This window comes from Capsicum annuum, chromosome 5, assembly GCF_002878395.1.
Source record: "Capsicum annuum cultivar UCD-10X-F1 chromosome 5, UCD10Xv1.1, whole genome shotgun sequence".
Lineage (NCBI taxonomy): Eukaryota > Viridiplantae > Streptophyta > Magnoliopsida > Solanales > Solanaceae > Capsicum > Capsicum annuum.
Genome location: NC_061115.1, coordinates 39,993,570 through 40,000,296, shown reverse-complemented (window position 1 = coordinate 40,000,296; position 6,727 = coordinate 39,993,570). Strand labels below are relative to the sequence as shown.

General features: G+C 36.9%; 1 long non-coding RNA gene across 1 annotated transcript; it reads left to right on the top strand.

Annotated features, from left to right (window-relative positions):
- Positions 1–418: 418 nt before the first annotated feature.
- On the top strand, positions 419–2,856 carry LOC124898878. The gene is made up of 2 exons (XR_007055683.1): positions 419–658; positions 2,181–2,856. It is a non-coding gene; the product is annotated as an uncharacterized LOC124898878 (long non-coding RNA).
- The last annotated feature ends 3,871 nt before the right edge of the window (positions 2,857–6,727 follow it).

Sequence of the window (6,727 nt, the reverse complement as noted above, 5' to 3'; positions counted from 1 at the left end):
TTTTTTTTGTAATTTCTATATTTTATGTGTGTTTGGTAACTGGCATGACATAAATATCTTTCTCAAGTGTTGCCTCAGAGAGCATTTTTCACCAAGAGAGATTTTTTTTTTTCACTTTGATGGATGTCATTTTTCTTCGCGATTATTTTAATTTTTAACTTCTTATCATTGATTGTTTTCTTTTTAAATGGTCGTAAGAAAAAATGGGTAGGAGATTACAAGGTGAAAAATCAAACCGTAACTAACAAGATGAAAGCTTAGATGGCCAACCAACTTGTTATGATAAGGCACTGTACCTATACTAGTTAGCTAGTTAGCTGCTAGTGTGTTAGTGTTAGCTGTTAATGTTAGTTACAACTACCTGTAAGTAATCTAACTAGAGTTAATTATACTAGAGTCGGTTAGAATCATGGTAGAGTTAGCTAGCCTAGTCTATAAATATTGTACAGATCAAATAATTTGTGTTTATTTTCATATATCAAATTACAGTTTCTCTTTTCTTCTCAAGTCTGTAACCTCCATTGATGAAGTTCATCATGGTATCATAGATCTCGATCTGAGCTTCCATTTTTGTTCTAGACATGCGTGCAACGATCAAAGTAATAAAGGTTGAGGTATTTGTTCTCGTTGCATAAAATCGCAATGTTTTTTGTTGAAGGTGCATTGTTAATTTCGGTTTGTTTTTTAAGGTGCATCATTAATTTTGCAAATTCTCATTTGATTCTTATCTCTTCATCAATGGCAACTGTGAATAGATTTACGAGTGAAGGAACAACTTCTACTAGTGGTGCTATGACGGTGATTGATCAACATCATCTGCTATTTTTACTAGCTTGCGACACTCTAGGTAGCTTAATTTACCCATGCAATTAACTGGAGCTAAGAACTACTCCCTTCGTTTAAAAAAGAATGACCTACTTTGACTTGACACAAAGTTTAGGAAAATAAAAGAAACTTTTGAATCTTGTGGCGTTGAATTAAAGTTGTGTCAAATGTATCAAAATGCCCTTTAATCTTGTGATTCTAAACATGCCATGTGAAAAGTTGAAATTAAAGTGTTGCCAAAAAAGAAAAGAGATCATTCTTTTTGAAACAGACTAAAACGGAAAGTATGTCATTCTTTTTGAAACGGAGGGATTATGTTTTATGAAACAGATCCATGAGTATTAGACTCTAGGTAGGAGTAAACTTGGATTTGTCGATGGACGATGTACGAAGGATAAGTTAAACTTGGATTTGTCGATGGACGATGTATGAAGGATAAGTTTAAACCTGAGTTGCATGATCTATGGGAAAAATACAATATGATCATACTTTCGTGGATAATAATATTTGTGAGCAAGGAGCTTAGCGGTATCGTTTATGCTTCCAGTGCCCAAAGGTTTGGTGTTAATTGAAGGAGTGTTTTGATAAGGTTGACAACGAATTTTTTTTTTATCTACATAAAAAAATTGTTACACTTACGCAAGGAACATCTTACATGTCTTGTTGTTTCTCTTGAATGAAGGAGTTAATAGGAAAATTTTGATTCTGTTATGCCATGCCCTAGCTTTCCTTATGAAGAATCACAAATCTATGTTGCACATTTCAAATATTAACATCTGATGTAGTTTTTGATGGGCCTTAATGACTCATATTATTGGTGTCGCAGTCAGATCATGATGATGTTTTGTTATCCTCCTGTCAATAAAGCTTACTCGCTGGTAATCTATAAAGAATGCCAATGAATTCTGGCTAAGTCCAACTCTGTTGGCATGAGCGATGTGCATGATGGAATGCCTTTTTTTAGTGGAAAAGGCATATGTTCTCAAGTGATGGAGACCCAATTGATAGCAGTTATAGAGGTGGTCAGAGCAGTCCTAATAGTTCTAGTAGGGGTCAGAGCACTACTTACTATAATGGAGCTCCAACCTATAATTTCTCTAGTGGACAAGGTAGTACATCCAACTCTAGTAATGGAAAGCCTCATGGCAAGTCTATCATGCATCCTCCCTCTAGCTCATCCATTTTCAACTAAGAGCTGAAGAAAAGAAATCTCTCATGTGATTTTTGTAATTGGAAAGGCCATACCAAAGAGAATTACTATAAGCTTTATGGTTATCCCCCTAACTTTAAAGGAAAAAAGAAGAACACACTTACATTAATACTGCTATTTACGTAGGTTTTTTCCCTATGGGCAGATCTAGTATGAATCACTCTGGAGGAGGCTATTTAGGTGGAGGACAACAGATCACTCTAGGAGGAGGAACTCAGCTGATGCCGCCATAGTTCACTCATGAGAAGTAGTTATAAATACTTCAGCTGTTAGGAAGGGATCATGCTTCTGATAATGAAGTGAGAGCAACATGTGTCATGTCTCCTAATTCATCTAAGACCACTGATGATAACTGGATTATGAATTCTAGTGCATCTAATAAGCATATGTAAACAATCTAGCAATGTTAAGTAATATTAGGACTATAGGTGCATCTAAGACGGTAAAGTGCATCTACCAATAGACAATTGGGTTAAAGTGAGTCATTTAGGGCACTCTCAGGTGTTACATGGTTCTAGGATTAGTATTGTATTGCACATTCCTGAGTTCAAGTATGACTTTCTCTCTGTGTCAAAATTAACCAAGGAACTCCAGTACTGTGCTATGTTTTTACCTAGATTTCTGCCATATCCAGGACCTCTACATTGGAAAATAAGGGGGACCAGGAGGCTTAAGAATGAACTATATGTGTTGTATGCAGATTGCAAGGTGACAACATAAGTTCTTTACATTAGCGGTGGTGTATCTGTTGCAGCTAGTGTATTAAAATCTAGCTTGAACTTGTATTTTTGGCACAGGAAATTAATCGCATTTCTAGTGACTTAAGAAAGCCGAACTGCTTTAAAAATGACTCTGATGATAATGTTGAACTCTGTACTGTATGTCCTTTGGCAAAGTAGTGCAAACTTCCTTTTGCTCTTAGTACAACTACTTCTACAGCTCGTTTTGACTTTTTTCATGGTGATGTCTAGGATTCCTAGAGGGTACCTACATTTGATGGTAAAAGATATTTTTTAACCTCGGTTGATGACTTCTCAAGGTACACTTCCTTTTAACTATAAGTCTGAGGTGATAGTAGCACTCAGAAGCTTTCTTCTTATGATCAAAAGTATGTTCAACACCTCTATTAAGGTGTTGAGAACTGATAATGAGTGTGAGTTCTTCAATATTCATGTGTCTGATCTTGTAACACCCTCAAAGTTTCGATCATTTTATTTTTGGCCTTTCCATATTCAAAACATCGATTTTTGACTTAAAATGTGTTCAGGTATGTTAATAGGGTGTCTCGAAAGAGTTTCGAAATTCATGGATGAGGTTCAGGGTCATTTTCAAATTTGGAGGCAGTAAGCCTCCGCATTTTCCCATGTCACGGAGGTTTCCCTCTGCGATATTGGCATGGGATGAAGGCAGTGTGCCTCTGCAATATCACTGTGTCATGGAGAATAGTCTCTGCGATATTGACATGGCACGGAGCATATTCTCCGCGACAAGTAGCGTGCCACGCCGAGGGGTAAAAATCGTGCAGCCTTTATTTTATTCATTTAAGGGTGAATGGCTTTCTGGTCTTTTCTCCTCTTTAAACTCCCTACCCATGACTTATAATATAAAATAGGCATTATTTGCCCCTTTCTCAGTCAGTTAACAAAATCCATTCCTCTCCCACTCTGAAGAACTAAAGGCTAGGTTTTTCTTTCAAGAATTCACCTCCCAAGGCTCTAAATCCAACTTCCCTTCAAGAAGTCAAGAAATTCAGGTTTGTGGGGCTTGAGCAAGGATAACTTTTCATCTTTGTGCCTAAAAAATTGATTTTAAAGCTGAATTGATATGATTTAAATTAGGGTTCATTCCAAAATTTCTTTATTCTTGAAATTATGATATTATCATGTGATTTGAAGTTTATCTTGCACAAGAAATTTCCTTTATTTATGCTTTGACTTACATGATTGCTATTATGATGTGAGTTTCATTATTTTGACTTGAAGTTTGATGAGTTGATAAATGATTCCAATTTGAGCATTGAGTATGATATTTTGATATAAAGTTTCTATGAAATAATGCATGATTTCAAGACTTAGACATAAGTTATTGAGAAACAATAAGTTTAAGCTTATAAGTTCAATTTACAAGTATCATAACATGATTTAAAGTTTAGTTCGATCGTATGATCTCAGTTAAGGCTCGAAATTCATAACTTTTCCTCATAAACATGATTTAAATCATAGAAGCATAGTTGGTTTCTAGCTTACAAACCCATATGCTATTTTAAGGTGAATTTTATAAGTATGAGCAAATAATATATGCTTTGGGAGTAATATTTAGCACCGAGAAGGGAATGTGGGTTTAGCACATCCTATTTTCAAGAAACTACGTGCCCCCATAGGTTTAAGGGACCTCGCTCCATTTGGGTTAAGTATAGTGATCACTTTAAGTTAAGGTTCTATTCTGATGGCAAGGGTAGAACAACTCTTCTCAATATTGGTAAGACGTTAGACTCCATGATAGCTCACATAGTTTATGTCAGTTATAAGAATCTCCCATAAAAGTAAAGATTTTAGAAAGTAAGTATAATGACTCACTAAGCTTACTCATTATGCCTTATTATTCATTTGTCATGATTTTTTAGCTTTCAATTTTAATCATGACCAAGGTGAGTCCTTTTACACTTAGCATGCATGATTTAAAAGTATATACAGTTCTATTTTACTTATGCATTTACCCCATACACTTAGTACATTCCAGAAGTATTGACCCACATATATGTCTATGTGCTACATTATCTTATAATGTAGGTTTTGGTGTTTGTCCCCAGCAGTATGATTGATCGCGGGCAACACTTCCTATATCCCGATATTTGGTGAGTCCTCATAGTCCGAAGACCAACCTTATCAGAGTTTCAAATATTTTTTAATGTTAATTCTTGTTATTCATTTCAGTTCAGCTCAGCTGGTCCTAGTGACTCCTCAGTTTTCAGATTAGAGGCGTGTCATACCATGTTTTTTTTCAGTTTAAAGAGATTTATAGAGATTTCTAAGTTACAAGTTTAGATTGAGATTTAAATAGTTTTCCTTCAGTTATTATGTATGTTATAGTCTACATTTCTGTGAGTTCAGTGCCAAGTAGTTTTCCTAGGTTAGCTTGGGACTATTCATAGTCTCAGAAAATGTGTGATGTTCAGGGGGTACTCTCGGGGTATTACAAGCCTGGTTTCATAGCCTAAGGTTTTAAAGAGTCCTAGGGAGTCAGACACACCACGTTACGTAGGGTCTTGATCATGTATGTAAAGCGTGCCATATTCATGAGCAAAAGGCTACATGATGAATTAGGAACCATCTTTTGTTTTATGATCTCTATCGTGTTTGAAGTTATCTCTATCTACGCTTTCACATGACAGAAAATGCCTCCCCACCGAGCTTATGCACACAGAAATAGGGATCAGTCACCACCACTGCATGCAGAACCTCTGAATAAAAATATCTCTCAAGTCCCACTTTAGTAAAATGGTAATTTAGCTACAGCCAGGATTCAGGATTATATGAGGATAAACCCACCTGATTTCTTCAGGTTAAAGGTGAATGAGGATCCTCAATTTTTTATTGATGAGGTGAGAAAGATTACTCAGATTATGCATATTACTGAAGAGAAAAGTGTGGAACTGGCGTCTTATCAATTGAAGGATGTTGCTTACGATTGGGTTACCATATGGAAGGATGGTAGGGGTGAGAATGCGACTCCTATGAGTTGGCAGGTGTTCTAGAGTGCTTTTCTAGAAAAGTTCTTTCCTTGTAATATGAGGGAGGCCAAGGTAGAGGATTTTATGAACTTGAGCCAGTGCTCTATGTCAGTGAAAGAGTACTGCCTTAAGTTAACCCAGCTGCTAAGTATGCCAGGAGTTGTTGTCAGACTCTAGAGCTCGTATGAGTAAGCTTGTCACTAGAGTGTCCGATTTGGTAGTTAAGGCGTGTAAGACTACCATGATGATCGGGCATATAAATATTGCTCGGTTGATGATTCATGCTCAGTAGATTGAGGTGGAGAAGTTAAATGATCAATAAAGGAGGAACAAGAGAACTAAGACTGGACAACTTGAGTATAGTCAGCAGAGGTTAGGAGGGAGACATCATTTGTAGTTTTAGGGTCACTCATTAGCATACGAACCATCCTTATCCAGCTCCTCTGCACCCAAAATAAGGCAAGAGCAGTGGAGACGAGTTTCAGATTCAAGATCTCAAGTGAGTGAGGCCGGAGGCCTACTTATCATCTAGTCTGTGCAAAATGCGGTATGACCTATCTGGGTGAGTACCTAATGGGCAAAAGAGGTTGTTATGGTTGTGGCAAGATGGTCCACATGATCAAGGAATATCTATATGCTAAGTAAGAAAGTAGGGATATTTGTCCTCAGATTTAGGCCACAAATCTAGCGGCTCAGCCAGGCTACCCTGGTCCTTCGCAGGGTGCATCATCTAGTACTGGTGGCGGGCATTATCAGAATCAATTTTATGCTTTTCCATCCTGCCAAGAACAAGAGCTCTCTTTAGATGTTGTCACTATTATGCTTCATGCTTTTTACCTTGATGTACATATGTTGTTAGACTCGAGATCAAACCTCTCTTACGTGACCCTACTTGCTGCAAATTTTGGCGCAAGTTTTGAAGATATTTCTAAGCCCTTCTTAGTCTCCACTCTAGTGGGTGA